We start from the raw sequence: 16033 nt of genomic DNA, 5'->3' as shown, positions 1-16033 counted from the left end.
AATTATGACCATTTACACAAAAGCTTTTTTTATGGTCATGTAGCTATAATCGCCTCGTTTTTTTCTTAACATCGGGCTCGATGCTATATGATGTTCTAGAAGCTTCCGTCAATATAAAGATCGGTGAATGACGAAAATATTTTGCACATTTCCCTTTTTAATCGGTTATCACAACTTATTTCTTTTATATAATTTAAATCGAGTTTTGATTGAATAATTCAGTGATGACGTTTTCTGTAATAAATAATCGATTGCTTGTTGTCAGTTTCATTAAAAATTGCCAGTAACTTAGATCCGCCAACCGGAAACGCCACCGTACTCACGTTTTAGCTATTTCATGGCTGTTTATAGAAAATGAAAGTAGACTTTTAATTTAATGTACGATATTTACTATGCGAGTGAAATCTAAATATAGTTTACGGACATCAGCTTGTACCTAGCGTATTGTTAGAGGAGTAAGTAAGAACTCTGGTGCACCCATTTCGGAGTTTATTTGCAAAATGTATTAATTTATAAGTATAGATGGTTGTTTTATGACATGATGTACATGTAGAAGTCTAGAATACAAGAGTTTATTGGTATATGTAAACAATGTCGAGGATATTCGGACTGTGCATGAATTCGTTTATCTCTTTTGTTTCGTCTTGATTGTCGACACTAATGAGATTATTTAGTTTACTTATGTGTTACTATGTTTAATCTAAGTGAATTAATGTTACCTTTGGTGTTTGACCGAGAAAAAAAAAATCTCATATAAAGGTTTATATTTTCTGTCTGTTCATGTCCGGTTTAGCTCATTATTCATGTACTCGATAAATTTACGCTTGAATATTGATGACTTGGTGTTGTGCAAACAGCAACATCCCAGAAATGATGGAGCAGCTACCAGGTGGGGGCTGGCTTTTGGGTGACAGTGGTTACCCTCTCCGCCCATGGCTAATGACACCAATTCTCTCTCCTCAGACCCGACAGCAGGAGAAGTATAACGAGAGCCACACCCAAACAAGGAATTGCGCTGAGAGGGCCTTCGGTGTCCTAAAGTCTAGATTCTGGCAAGTAAAAAAAATAAATTTCCACAGACAAACAAACACATTTGTGTCCATGGCCTACCAGATATACACACTATTCCCAGTCATAAAACATCAAAATTACTAAGAGAGTAAACATTGTGTATTATTGAAATATTATCGATATCTAAATTAGATAAGACCACTGGAATTTTGAAAGCTTGTGGCAGAGAAATAGGAAGTACTTGGTGAAGGAAAATTTACATTGGAATTGGTAGATTTCCTAACTGATCAGCTCATTATAGTTGCAGAAATAGATGACAATTGTCTTTTGGGAGTCGATGTTCTATATGCAGAGCAGAATAAGCCTGCAGAAATATTACTGAATAGGGGGATACTTAAACTTCACAAAAAGCAAATTCCTTGTTTCCAGACAACTACAGAGAGCAAATGTCGTAGAGCAACAGCTGCAGAGAATTACGAAATATCACCGTTCAGTCAAAAGATGCATTCGGTGAGAGATCTGAAGACCCCGATGAACAAAACGAGTTATTAATTAAACAATCAGAACTTTTAATCGAAAGATATGAACTTCATATGGCAAATACTCTTGTCAGTACTGAGAACAATACTACTATATCTGTGAGGTTACTTGACCTTACCAATACTGCACAATGCGTTTATCAATATGCTGTTATAGGTGTAGCAGATGAATTTATGCATGGTGTTCAACTTTTTGTAGGTGAAGTAAAGAATCCAGAATCTACCACTTTGATGATCAGAGATGTCACTGAAATTGATACAAAAGCATACAAAGAATTGCCAGAACATGTGAACAATTTAAAAATTTGTATAGCAATGCTGTTGACAACCGTTTTGATGACTTACAATATATCGAAAGAGAAATTTATGATCTACTTTCTGAAAACAGCAATGTTTTTTCTAAAGACGATCTAGTTTTAGACCGAACATGAGATGGATACTGGTGGTGCCAACCCATAAAATTACAATTAATAAAAAATATGGAGAAACTGGCATTATTCGCAAATCTAATTCTTAATGGGCATCACTTTTGAATTTAGTTATGAAGAGAAATGGAAAAGTTACACCCTGTTCTAACTACCGGAAGGTGAATGATGTAATTAAAAACGACGCTTTTCCATTGCTTAGAATCCAGGATTGTCTAGAGCCGTAACTGGAGCTTTAACTTTCTCGACTTTAGATTTAACGTCTGGGTATCATTAAGTACCTTGTCAAAGAATCAGATATTCCCAAACTGGCATTTTTCACAAAATATGGCCTTTGGTAAATTTTAACCGTGCCAATAGGATTAAAATGAAATATGAAGATAACGAACAGTATTCAATCTCGAAAGTCCAAGGAAACAATACAAATTTGGAGCACAGCAAACACGAACCTCAACATTTAGAGGTGGAATCAGGTGCCATGGAGGAGTGAGCATCCCCTGCCGACCGGTCACACCCGCCGTGTGCTCCTTGTCATGATCGGGGGGGGGGGGACGGAAAAATCCGTAGACAGTTCAGTGAATAAGTAATGGCCTAACAATTAGTATGAAAAACATCAGTCAGCATTAAAAGGAAGTGCACAAAAGCTTCAAAGAACTCTTTAAATTATTTTAAGTGATCTCCAGTGGCAGACTTGTTTAATTTTTTTTAAAGATGATATTATTGTGTTAGGATCCACTTTTGAGTGACATATAAGTAGAGTCAAAGAAGTTTTAAAATGTATACAAGCTGGGTTAAAATTAAAACAAGAAATTACCTTTTTAGGTTATGTGGTGAACATAAATGGTGTACAAACCAATCCTGAAAATATATCCAAGATAATGGAGTTGCCTGTACCTACAAATGTCATAGAAGTTCGTCAAATTTTGGAAATGGCGTCATATGAAAATTTGTCAAAGATTTTTCGGCCAAAGCCCGCCCATTTATACAATTAACAAAGAAAGACGTTCCTTTCAAATGGACAGACGACTGCGATGTAGCTTTTACAAAGATTAAACAGTGTCTTACAGGACCAGAAATTATGGCTCTTCCTGTGTCAAATGAAGGATTTATTTTCGATACCGATGCCAGCAATTACAGCATTCGGGCTGTTCTCAGCCAAGTACAAAATGGTCAAGAAAGAGTTATTTCATATGCTAGTAGAACTTTGAACAAGGCTGAGACAAATCGTTGCGACCCTGACAAAGAATTGTTGGCTGTAAACTTCATTGAATATTTTAAACAAAACACGTATCTGGTAGGTAGGAAATTCCGTGTCAGATCTGATCATCGAGGTTTAGTTGGTTGATTGATTGTGTGTTGTTTTACGTCCCGTTCGAGAACTTTTCACTCATATTGAGACGTCACCAAATACCGGTGAAGGGCTTCAAATTTAGACGTTTACTCAGCACCCAGGGCCATTGAGCAGTGAGGTTTCTTTATCTTGCCAACGCCTACCGGTACACGGGGCCTCGGTTTTTAAAGTCTCATCCGAATGACCCATCAAGCTTAACCCTTTAACCTCACTGTTGACCGGTAAGCAATTTTTTTCTGTAACACTTTTCTAAAAAAACTTCATAGCTTCGTTCATTAATGGATTTCAATAATCAGGTATCATTGTCATCTTGAGACTCTGTGGCATTTATTTATATGCAAAACGGTTATCAAATTTTTATATTTAATGCCTTTATTAACGATTAACTCGGACTAAACTGCGAAAAAACAAGAAGTCTCTGATGAGACTGTAGCTCTACTGGTCTGTATGTATAACAAAGGAAAAGTAGCACTTGGATTTGAAACTTTGCAACATGCAACAATAAATAGAATTATGTATCTTAATGTAGTCTTCTTCTGTGCCAAGTTATATTGAAATCTAACAAAAACTGTAGGAGGAGTATCGTTTTGAAAGTATTTCACAGAAAATTCTATTTTTAGTAACCATGACATCATTCACTGAAATCAAAAACCGAAATACATAATTAAATATGTATCGTAGTGTATTCTCATTGTGTGCCAAATTAGATTGAAATCAGACCAAAACTGTAGGAGGAGTAACGTTTTAAAGGAATTTCACAGAAATTTCTATTTTTAGTGACCATGGCAACACCGTTCATCGAAATCATAAACCGATGCACTAAATTATGTATCTTAGTGTAGTTTACTCGTATGCCAAGTTATATTAAAATCAGACCAAAACTGTAGGAGGAGTAACGTTTTAAAGGAATTTCACAGAAATTCCTATTTTTAGTAACCATGGCAACACAGTTCATCGAAATCAAAAACCGATGCACTAAATTATGTATCTTAGTGTAGTCTACTTGTGTGCCAAGTTATATTGAAATCAGACAAAAACTGTAGGAGTAGGGTTTTAAAGGAATTTCACAGAAATTTCTATTTTTAGTAACCATGGCAACACCGTTCATCGAAATCAAAAACCGATGCACTAAATTATGTATCTTAGTGTAGTTTACTCGTATGCCAAGTTATATTAAAATCAGACCAAAACTGTAGGAGGAGTAACGTTTTAAAGGAATTTCACAGAAATTCCTATTTTTAGTAACCATGGCAACACAGTTCATCGAAATCAAAAACCGATGCACTAAATTATGTATCTTAGTGTAGTCTACTTGTGTGCCAAGTTATATTGAAATCAGACAAAAACTGTAGGAGTAGGGTTTTAAAGGAATTTCACAGAAATTTCTATTTTTAGTAACCATGGCAACACCGTTCATCGAAATCAAAAACCGATGCACTAAACTATGTATGTTAGTGTAGTCTACTTGCGTGCGAAGTTATATTGAAATCAGACCAAAACTGTAGGAGGAGTAGCATTTTGAAAAATTGTTTACAGACAGACGGACGGACGACGGACACCTTACTATCGCATAAGCTCTTCTGGTCTCTGACCAGTAGAGCTAAAAACCCCGAAAGTATGAATATCATTAAATGTGCATTTTCTAAAACTTTCCTCGTTGTTGTAAAAGGGTGAATTCAAAAAAAAAAAAAAATGACCAAACGCATATTTATCAACCTACAATAAAAATACAGGCAATGAAAATAGATTTCTATGTCTCAGCATATGTCTTTCGATAGTGTCTAAATACCTGCCAAATATCTCGTTGATATCTCAATTAACAAAAAAGTTACGCCCAAAAATGATGCTAAAATTGTCAGGAGTGCAACACCTTTTTGTGACATTTTGAAATATCAATATTTTTTGGAGATCTGTGAAATAAATAATAATGCTTTATGTTGAAAATAAAGACTTTCCAGATAATATTCAAAGTATTGAGCTTTAAATGTGCGCTGTAGTAACTTTTGTTTAATCAAGTTGTGGTCATGGCTGATGTTTAAAAAAATGTTATACCATGTCAGGAGTGCAACAGAAAAAATGTAGTGTTGCGAAAAAAAAAAACATCAATTGTAAAATTCTGAAAGAAAATTAAGACAAAAAAGAATTTTCAAAGTGTAAAACAATAACTGATATACATTTTAAAACTTAAAAATGTTATATAAATCACAAGCAGCATTAATTAGAGTCAAGTATATGTGCATACCCAATAATGTCAGGAGTGCAACATTTGATGTTTTGCTCCGAAGCATGAAAAAACTATTATCATTATATGATTTTCTGATTTTTATTTTGGAAAAGAAAGACACAAAGAACATTTTTACCAAATAGATTTATCAATTACAGGATCTGTCTGTGCTTCAGATCTATATTTTTAAGGTCAGGAGTGCAACACATTTTTTTAAAGATTCAAGTTGTGTGATGAAAACACTTCTATTCATGCTTAGACGTATTCATTAATTAATAATGATCTGTTTGTGTAATTTAACACTAAATTATTGACAGTTTTATTATTAAAATCCTTCCTTTTTCAATTTTATCAATTCAGATGTGTTTTTATCTTTTTTGTGATTTTTTTAATGAATGTTAAAAATAAACACAGTAAAAAATTGTCATAAAATTCAAGTAATTCCTCCTCAACTTCACCGAAACAACAGAACAAGTTCGTATGTAATTTTCACTTCACAATTCTACTTTTAAAGGCCCCAATGCTTTTGGTCAGGAGTGCAACAAGTATGTTAGAATTATAAATCATCCAATAAGAATAAAAATAAAGAAAAAATAATGAGTAGAATTTTTCTGGTGGGTTACTGTGTTTTTCCTCTAAAGGAAAATATGCTATAAAATATATTTTATGTTCTAAATATACATTTATGCTATTTTTTTTTTTTTGGCATAAATAGGGAATAATTCCAGATAAAATGCGAATTTTAAATATTTTCATCTGTTTTAATTATGAAGTATTGGACTATAAACATTACACAGTTTCATTACCACTTGATGTTGCCAACACTTTATGAATTTTTGTGTTCTACGGTTTTAATTTTAGAGTTTACTGCAGTCAGGAGTGCAACAAAACTGCTTTATAATTACCAATGCTTTTCAACTATCTTTCCTAAAAAGTGAGTTAAAAAAAGTTTGATACTATTTGATGTTCAAAACACTATGTCTATCAACAAATTACAGAAATTTTCTAGTCAATTCAGGGAATAGTTTTCATAATTTCGCATATAGTTTTATATACAGTTTATATATATTACACTCTGCAAATAATCATGTCTCAAGGTCTTCAATATATGAAAAACCTGCCGTAAACGATCAAAAATATCAAAACGACAAATTAATTTACAAAGTAAGAATGGGTTATTGTGTGTTACAATTTTTAAAACAATGTTAAATAAAATACATATCAGATGTCAGGAGTGCAACACAATAATGTAACATAGGGTCACTTCAAAATCTAGTATTTTTTGTAAGAGAACTCGTAAATAAAAATTCTTTTTTGGCTTTGATTTAAAGAATTGACTTGAACGGACAAAAAAGTGAAATTTGGGGAATTTTATTTCTTCATATTTTTTTCAAATTGAAACTTTTCAAACCAGAAATGAAAAAAATATGTAAAATAACAATCAAAAAGCCAATTTTTTGTCACACATACAAGAGAAGATACTCAATCAAGGTCTAGATTTAATCATTTATACCCCTTTTACCATTTTGAAGCATAAAAAACTATAATTTCTTGTGATTATGTATTTTAGAAAGTCTTTTAAGGTGTAATGATATTTTCTTTTTTCAAAAGAAATTTTACTAATAAAAATTCTGAAACTTTTTAATCCAATTATCTATTCTATTGCCACTTCAGGATTTTAAACTAAAATGCATGTGCAGTATGATGATATAAGTGAAAAATATGTTAGAAGTAGTTGAATTTTTCCAAAAAATTTCAGTTTGGTGGTCATTTTTTGTTTAATTACCCAAAAAACAAAAGTAATGTTTCGAAACAAAACTTATTTCCTAAATAATCAGGACACTTTGAAGAAACTATTCATATAATTTTTTTTAACAGATATTTTATGACATAATTGAAAAAATTCTTGGGTTTAATGCAATAGTCAAACTGTTATGGCGTAAAACATAAACAATTGACTGTAAAAGGGAATCAGCAAAAAGTAAAAGCGTAATAGGAAAATGTAAATTAAGTTTTGAAAAATAGAAGAGAATAGCTTTCATTTGGTATATTTTTGAAAGTTTTGAAAGAAGTAATCGCATACACATCAACATTGAAAAGCCAATTACATTTGAATTTTCGCGCAAAATAGAAGAAATTGACAAACAGTTTAACGCATCAAACCTCCATCAATTCAGGTAAGTAATGCAGTATTTTCACGCGGGAGGAAAAAAATTCAAGAGTTGAAGAAAACATTTTTTCCTGGGGTTACATGTTAAGATAATTATATTAGAGAATATTTCTATGATCTTACAAATCTGTTTTCTTCGGATTTACTTTGCCCCTAGTCCCCACGGGTAAACAAGATTGATTGATTGTTTAACGCCGAGTCGGCAATATTTCAGCCATGTTTCGGCGGATAACTTATTTTAAATAATCGGTTTAGATAAGTAAACTTTGTGAGGGATAGTCCGACAATGCTGTATAAAGCATTGCCTGATACAACATGTGAATGTGAACGGCAGGTGCCCTTTTCATTGAACGTTTTGAAAATTTTTCGAATGGGATGTAAAACATCTTAATCAATCAATTTATCAATATATATATATATATATATATATATATATATATATATATATATATATATATATATATATATATATATATATATATATATATATATAATATATATATTGTAAGGGACTAATAAAAGTAAATATTGAGTAATTTCAATTTTGTCGTTATCTTCCTTTTTTTCGATGTTCATCAAGGTAGGTAAAGATGATGCATGACATAGGTGATTATAATCATGTAGAAAGAGAATTTGTCTGATTTTGTCATTAATTTTGTTTATATTGTGATATTATAAAATAGTAACCTGAACACACAAACCTGGCAAGTTAACTAGCTCAACCGTGACTGAATTTTGTTTTGTAATAAAAAAAAACACTGACCCAATGGACACATGTCCTCTACAATGTACTAATCCAGATTAAAAAATCACTGGCCCCAGACAAGTGGGGCATCAATTATTTTGAGCCCTGTCCACTTGTGGTCATTGAACCCCTGACATTTTTCATTCAATATTGTTTGGACAAAATATACTTCTTTAACACTTAAACACAAATTTTTACTCTTAAATCACACAAATGAAACTGAAATAATGGATTAAAATTTGAGGGCGAGACAGCCCCCTGAACAACAGCTACACCAAGACAGAGATATCTCTGCCCTGAAGGTGAGACATAGTTCCACGACGCTGTCTCACTTAATTCAATATGCTTGTATCACGGCTGATGTAATACTAGGTATACAATATAATTAAATCAATTTGTTATGCATCACAACTTCCTGCTTCTCTTCAAGCTTGTAAAAAATAATCCTGATTGAAGTACTCATTTCTGCATTCCAATTTTTACTACAAGTATTTTCGTCATTTTAGGCATGCAGTTCAAGCATTTCAGAAGCCAGTGGATTTTTTTCTTCTGTTCCTGACCCTAATAATGCTACAGACTTGTATTTCCACCAATCACCATGCAGAGGCTTTGATTTCTAAGGGTCAGAGTCTATCATATGCAAACAGCATGGGTAACTGGACAAGGGTCACTGTTGAAGAGATGTACAGGTAAATACATGTATTTAGTAATGTCGTGAACAAAATTTTATTCCGAGTTTGAATGCTAATAAGTGTAATCGTATGATTATGCCCTAAGATCGAAGATCAGGGGCATATTGTTTTTGCCCTGTCTAGGGCTGGGCATTAATGCTGATATTCCTATATATCGCAGTACGCAGTACACAGACCAAAAATATCTATTGCAATACATTTTTGTAGCACTGATATACGAGCAGTATGCTTGGACTTAGGTTTTCTTTAATAAATTATTATGTAAATATAAGTTAATTAAATATTAAAATACCATTTTTATTTTCATTGAAAATATTGCAATACATGTACGTATTGCAATACAATTTGAAATATCACAGTATATGGCAATACGAAATTTCTTGCCAATACCCAGTCCTAGTCCTGTCTGACCATCTGTAATTTTAAGTCTCTGTCATAAACTTTAACCATTTTGATAAATTTTGAACCACAGAACTTAGAGCATATATTTATTTATTTATTTTATTTTTTGCAAAGGTTTAGTTCTATATAAGCACTTTAATTTTTAAAATCAAAATTCAATTTACCCATTTTTCTGAGGATAAAAATTTTAAATAGCCTCGTGATTCTATATATAGTGTATATTGTAATTTAGTGAGATAATATTCTTCATTTTCAATTGCAGGTTTGTGGGCATTTTGATCTACATGTCAGTATTGAATCTCCAAACTTCAGAGCGATATTGGTAAACTTGTCCGTTGTACAAAAACAATGTAACAGTTGTTTCCTCTGTAATGAGCATCACAAGATTTAAAGATTTGTCTTTTCTGCAAATCATAAAGGTGAGCAAATAAGATTTTTTATGAGGAAATTAACAGATTTATATAAATACCAACATTATTCTTAATCCTTAACTACAATTTTGTTGGTTGTGTGGAGCTAAAGTAATCTCTAGCTATTTCATACATTTGAAGCTGTTGCTAACAGTGAAGGGCAACAAATTTAACTTTGAGAAAAGTTCTAGAAAAGTTGTGATAAGAGAAATGATTTTGAAAAAAAGACGCAGATGAAATTAATTCTTTCTTGCTTAAAATATACCTGTACTGATTTTAAATAAAATATTTTTTTTTATTCAGATGATAAGCTAACAAGAGTACGCAGTCTTTTGGAACATGTAGAATCCGTATCGCAGTCCTTGTTTCAGCCATATGAGTCTGTGTCAGTGGATGAACGGATGGTAGCATCAAAGCATCAGTACTCAGGAATCAGGCAGTTCACCCGTGACAAACTTATACGTTTTGGTCTCAAGTTGTGGGTACTGGACTTTTGCGAGAAGCACTGACTTTTACAGTCGACGGCTTACTTTGACATTTAAACCTGCCAAATGTACGGAGGTACAGAATTGATAATTGACAAGAAAACCTTAATAGTGGTTATAGGTATGGTGTTAGAAGCACTAACATGATTTACCGGTATGCAATCAACGCAAGAGATCATTGGAGGCAGAATTACATAACTTAAAATACCTTATTCGTGAGGGTTAGTATATCCTTTCAATCTCATTTTCTGGAAGAATCTAATAAGGAAGAAAAAACATTCCGGAAGGAAAACTAAGCAGGAGTTGGACAATGTGGGAAGAGAGGGGGTTGAGGGTAGGGTTGCTGTCTTTCCCTTCCTAGACAACAGTAGTATAAGCAGCCTGGATAGCCGGGTATTTTTGGGGCCGAGTGGGGAGATAGGCTGGTATTTTTGGGTCCGGGTCAACTGGATAGCCGGGTCAACTGAGTGCACTCCCCCCCCCCGATCCTGGATAGGCGGGTCAACTGAGTGCACTCCCCCCCCCCCCCGATCCTGGATAGGCCGGTCAACTGAGTGCATTTTTAACCCCTGGGGGATATGGCTGGTTCAACCTAGTACACACCCTGGAAAAATCAAGAAAAAAGTCGTGTGCAAAGGGGTACGTTTGATCTACGTTTGTGCTTACTGTGTAGGCTGTGGAAAATCGCTGAGTCAGTAATACATAGGCAATACACACAAAAACTTGGCAGCGATTCAAATCACAGCTACCTATTCATTGTGACATCATGTGTCATTCATACAGCCAGCCAGCTTTTCTCTCTCTCTCTCTCTATTTTCTGAAAACCAACAAAAACAATAACACAGTAAAATCCATTTATTCAAAGAAAATATACATAATACTAGCTGGTAAGGCATCTCTTGCATTTTCCTCTGCCATATTTTTTTTTACGTCTGTCAAGTTCCAAGTGCCCACTAAGACTGATCCTAAATTTCCAGCTCTAGTTTATATACCCTTTTGGATTTTCGTGTGCAAAAATAAGTTTGACTTACGTTTGGACGTACTGTCTACGTCTCAATACACAGTTTTGGATCAGCGAGCTACCTATGCATTGTGACGTCATACGCTCTATAAATACAGTCTTTCTCCGACTTTCAGCTCATTTTGTTGTCAGATCTATCAAAATGAATTTTGATAGAGCATTGAAAAGATTGTTACATGCACAACAACTTATGTGATGGAAAAAACGGGAGAAAGAATTAGAAAGAATTATTTCTCGACAGAGAACGAGAGAATTAGCTCTGAGGGAAAAAAATGCAAGATTGGTAGAAAGATTGCAGAGAGCCAAAGCCAACCGAGCTCAACACTTACAACATTTACGGAATCTACCTGAAGAAGAAGAACCCTCTCCGTCTTCATCACCACCCCATTCACCACCCCAGAAGCCAAAGGCCATTTCCCAGTATTACCAATTAAGACTCAATAAAGCTAAGCATTCCAGAAAATTTAAAGCTAAAGAAGATGTCTACAAAGTGAATTTAAAAGAATTTCCAGAGGAGGAAAACAGAGGATTTATTCGGCGATTATTTAGAGACATGCTACAAAATGTCAAATATCAAATGCAGTGTAACCCTAACGATTATGTACGCCTGAACATTCACCACCCTTCTCTGGATTCCGACATTTGGTACGAGTTTACTCAATGTAAACATTTTAACGAGGACGTCATTTTAAACAAAGTAGAAGCCGTGCAACATTCCAAGAAAGATTTTAAACTGGGAGACGGCTCTATGGAATTCGACATGTTTCATGTCAAGTATCCAGAAGGCAGTGGTGGACAGAATACCAAACACCTGATGGTCGATAAGGAGAGTTTTAAAAAGAATAAAAAATCCATCGTTCAGATCCACAATTCTAGGGATAAATTTTGTTTAGCTCGGGCTATCGTAGTCACCCGGTTACACAGTCAAAAACCGGAAAATCCAGAGAGATTAGTTGAATGGGAAAAATTATGGAAACGCATGAGGTAAGGAGATGTAAGAGCTAATGACCAGAAAAACGAAGCTATAGCTCTCATGGAACAAGCTTGCTGTGATATCCATCAGCCTTGTGGACCCGAAGAATGGGGAAAATTACAACAGGTGTTAGTCCCTCGCTATCGACTGAAAATATTTCAGTTCAAATCCACCTCCTCTAAACTCAGTTTGGAGCCCATTTACAAAGGCTGCGGAGATGGAACTTTTTTAAATTTTCTGTTAGACGACCATCATTACGATGCCATTTTGTCTATGCCAGCTGTGACGGGCAATCAATATTATTGTGATCATTGCGATGTGGGGTACAGAAACATCACAGAGCATCGTACCAAGTGTCCTTACCGATGTTCTTTTTGTTTAACAGACATTTCCTGCCCTCCAGACGGGAGCCACATTCAATGTAGCCAGTGCCAGGGATTTTTTCAGAGCAGAACTTGTTACCAAAATCATTTACGGCCTCACAGTAAGAATACGGCCACAACTGTATGCAGTTTAATGGGACGATGCGAGCATTGTGAGAAATGGATGCCTAAAAAATTACTCCCTCATCATCATTGCGGAGGACAGAAACAACGTAAGATCTATAAGAAAACTGTAGACACGGATCATCAGTGCTACGTTCAACTGAAGCCTGAGAAAAAGAAAGGTAGAGACATTACAGTTTTATATTTATTTCGATTTCGAATGTACACAGGAAAACGGCATCCACGTCCCTAATCTGTGTGTGGCACACCGCGTATGTCAACATTGCGGACACTTACTCATAGAAGAACCCTGTCCTCACTGTCGACACATGGGACCCCGTCAACACGTGTTTAAAGGCCCAGATACCTTAAAACACTTCATGGACTGGTTATTACAACCCGACACAGGCATCATCATTGCCAACAATTTCAAAGGATATGACGGACAGTTCATTTTAAATTACCTAGTGCATTCTGCCTGCATGAAGCCTACAGTCATCATGAACGGTAGTAAAATCTTATCCATGCAAATCTGCGGATTAGAATTCATCGACTCTTTTAATTTTTTACCTTTTGCTCTGTCTAAAATGCCCTCTGCTTTCGGATTCACCGAATTGAAAGGCTATTTCCCTCATTGTTTCAATACTGAACAGAACCAGAATTATTTGGGCCCTTATCCGTCTCCAGATAAATTCAATGCGGACGACATGTCTATAAGTGAACGACAGGCTTTTTACCAATGGTACGAACAACAAGCCGGAAAAGTGTTTGATTTCCAGAATGAATTTTTAGACTATTGTATTTCAGACGTCGATATTTTACGACGATGCTGTGCTCAGTTTAGAGCCACTCTCAAGAGCTTGGTAAATGTAGACCCCTTCCAGGAATCCATCACTTTTGCCAGTGCGGCCAATTTAGCTTACCGTCGAGGATTCATGCCCGAAGATACCATTGCCATCATTCCCAACATGGGGTATCAGTCTGCGCGACAATATTCCGCCAAATCCTGTCGTTGGTTAAGCTGGATGACTTACCAGAACGGATCTAACATACTACATGCTAGAAACGGGGGAGAAGTCAAGATCGGAACAACAGGACTCTACTTCTAAACATCGATGTCAACACACAGACCAGGAACGCAGTCTTACAGGTACCTGGGTGACTACAGAATTACATAAAACCCTAGACATGGGATATACCTTAGAGCGGATTTACGAGGTTTGGCATTTTCCAGAAAGTAGTAAAGATTTATTCAGATCTTACATCGATACCTTCTTAAAGATCAAACAGGAAGCTTCTGGATTCCCACCTGATTGTCAGACGGTGGAACAGAAACTAGATTACATTCGTAAAGTAATAGAAAGAGAAGGTATAAGAATGGACCTGTTAAGTATAGAAAAAAAATCCGGTGCGAAGAACTATAGCAAAACTCTTTTTAAATTGCTTGTGGGGAAAATTCGCTCAACGCCTGTTATTACCTAAAACTCGATACTTGACCGAAGAAGAGGAATTACAGCAACTCTTGCAAGATTCGACCATTGACATCAAAGGGATAGAACTCTTAGAAAATAAAGAGCAGCCAGAATCGGACATGATGCTGGTGAATTATCAAGAGAAACAGGAATTCGTAGAAGAGTGCCCCTTCGGAAACGTGGTACTGGCCTGTTTCACTACCGCTCATGCCCGATTACACCTGTACGAGACTTTACAACCTTTAGGAAATCGGGTCCTTTATTTCGATACGGACAGTATCGTGTACCAACATAAGGAGGGACAATTTAATCCTACCCTCGGGAACAGTTTAGAAGAATGGACCGACGAATTAGACGGGGACCACATTACCAAATTCATGTCAGGAGGCCCTAAAAATTATGCTTACCTCACCGCCAAGGGAAATTCCGTGTGTAAAGTCAAAGGATTGACTCTTAATTATCGGGCTTCCAATATCGTATCACCAGAGACTTTAGAAAAAATGCTCAAGAAAGAAATTGATGAAATCAATGTCTCGTATCCCTACAAAATACAGAGGACCCGTCAACATGAAGTCAAGACAGTACATGTACCTTTAGAGAAAAAGTACAGAATTGTCTATGACAAGAGACAGATCTTGAAAGATTATAACACTATACCTTATGGCTATTAAAATTTGTTTATTAATTAGATGATTGTATTTCATGTGTGTTTGTTAACTATAAATAAAGCATTGAAACTACCTTTGTCTTCATTTGTCATCATGCAACCTGACGAGACACTCCCGTCTTTTCAATTAAAACACGAATTTACCATGGTGGTAGCAGGACCTTCTAAATCGGGGAAAACGGAATTTGTCAAGAAATTAGTGAAAAATTTACATTGGATTACCCCCATTCCACAAAAAATTGTCTGGTGTTATCGAGAATGGCAACCTGCTTACACTTCTTTAACAGATCAGGTCTCCTTCATTCGAAATATTCCAGAAGACGATGAGAAATTAGTGGCCAATTTAACTATTCCTCACTTACTCATTTTTGACATGATGGGAGGAAAAGCCATCGAATCGATCGTGGATTAGTTTACCCGTAAAGCGCATCATCGGAATACCAGTGTGATTTACATCACTCAGAATTTATTTGATCGGGCACCACAGCATCGCACCATTAGTTTGAATGCTCATTATTTAGTGTTGTTTAAAAATCCCAGAGACAAATCTCAAATCAGTGTCTTGAGTCGACAATTAGCCTTACCTCATTTGATGTCAGCCTGTCAAGAAGCCACCAGTGTTCCTCACGGGTATCTCCTGGTTGACTTGAGTCCACAGACCCCAGACGAATACAGATTGAGAAGTCGATTGTTTGAATTGTTAACTGTACACATGGCACAAGAGCATAAATAAAAATGTACCAGCATTAAACTTGTCATTTATCATTATACAGTCATCATGGGTCGACCTCTCTCAGCCAAGAGTAAATTAGTGAAAACGTTACGACGTTTACAGCGGGAGCGAGATCCTGCCAAGCGAGCCCATTTAATCGAATTAGGGCGTAAAGCCTTATTGAATTGGTTTGCTATGGGATCTCGAAATTTGATACATGGGGTCTTACCTATCAATAAACAGACCCAA

The 16033-nt window shown here is 35.4% G+C and overlaps 1 pseudogene; it reads left to right on the top strand.

Annotated features, from left to right (window-relative positions):
- Positions 1-834: 834 nt before the first annotated feature.
- LOC133171975 (piggyBac transposable element-derived protein 4-like) overlaps positions 835-16033 on the top strand; it is a 35388-nt pseudogene continuing 20189 nt past the window's right edge.

This window comes from Saccostrea echinata, unplaced genomic scaffold, assembly GCF_033153115.1.
Source record: "Saccostrea echinata isolate AGI-Se365-2 ecotype Australia unplaced genomic scaffold, CSIRO_AGI_Sech_v1 ptg000054l, whole genome shotgun sequence".
Taxonomy (NCBI): Eukaryota; Metazoa; Mollusca; class Bivalvia; order Ostreida; family Ostreidae; genus Saccostrea; species Saccostrea echinata.
The sequence above is the reverse complement of the archived record's forward strand: the minus strand, read 5'-3'. Positions and strand labels throughout refer to the sequence as shown.